The sequence below is a fragment of the Nycticebus coucang genome, chromosome 5 (assembly GCF_027406575.1).
Source record: "Nycticebus coucang isolate mNycCou1 chromosome 5, mNycCou1.pri, whole genome shotgun sequence".
Taxonomy (NCBI): domain Eukaryota; kingdom Metazoa; phylum Chordata; class Mammalia; order Primates; family Lorisidae; genus Nycticebus; species Nycticebus coucang.
The window spans coordinates 4,795,039-4,796,285 of record NC_069784.1 but is presented as its reverse complement, the minus strand read 5'-3'; positions in this window follow the sequence as shown (position 1 = coordinate 4,796,285).

Sequence of the window (1,247 nt, the reverse complement as noted above, 5' to 3'; positions counted from 1 at the left end):
TGTTTCCGGGAAGAAAAACAGTCTCTTTGGTAATTAGATCTTTATCCCGTTTAAGGAATGCAGCTCAGTGTGACGAGACCACATTTGTAATACCGCCCTGATCATTTCCCTCCGTATCTTTGATTCTAATGATCCATTCTCCTCAGTTCATTCTCTTTATTTCCATACATGGCCAATTTACTTTTTCATGTGAAATTCCACGAAAAGATGAATAAAATTCAAGTTAAAATCATTGACATTTCTCATCTTGCCTTAACAAGTAAAGGCAATAATTTAATACTGATTATGCTGAACTGGTCAAGCTTTTTATTATGTGTGTGGGGGGGTGTTGGAAGGTATGTAAGAATTGTGATTAGTAATCGTGATCACGTAATACGTGTAGTGTTTTAATGTTCTCCTACACGAATTCTTTGGAATGGACTAGTTTTTGAAAGCATTTTGTTCATTTACATTTTTTTAAATATTCAAGAAAAATTTTAAGCAATGATTCATGTTTTTAAAAAAAAATAATGACTGAGAGGATTATGAAGTGATTTTCCTAATTCTTGCTCTTGGTTTTAAAATAGTAATTGTAACTGAGTAAAAAGAGTTATTAAGTAAGTGCTCACCTCCTGCTGGGGATGTTCTTAGATGCTGTCTAATGCTAGTGGTAATCTTGGAAGATAAGTATGAATTACAGCCTATTTTACAAGTGGGGAAACTGAGGACATAAAACTTAAACAACTTGCTGAAAGTAATGCAGCTAGGAAAAAAATGGCAAAGCAGGCATGGTGAACCGAATTCTCTGTGTATACTTTCCATTACCCAGGATGTAACTCTTACAAATTTTATTTCAATTAATAAATACAATCAGTTGTTTCTGCGACATCCAGAACCTCATCATTAATTTGGGCCCAAGCAGATTCTTAGCTCTTCTGGAATTTCAAAGTATGCTCAGCATTTGATTTTGTAGCAGCACACCCTCGCTTCCATATGTCAGGTGGCATAATTTTTAGTTTAAATAAAAATTAACTTTTTATACTTTTTCAAGAATTCCACAAAAAAAGTGGAAAGTGAAGACACTGCTATGTTACAATGACTAAAATTGCTGAGGTAAAGAAATTCTTATTTTTTAGGCTCTTTTATTTAAAAAATCAACATCTGGGTTGCATACACTTTTGATTTATTACTAAAACAGCTTATCATTCCTTCAATATTTCTCTCCTCATTTCAGGTAACAATTTTTTTTTAGTTAATCAAGAGAATTA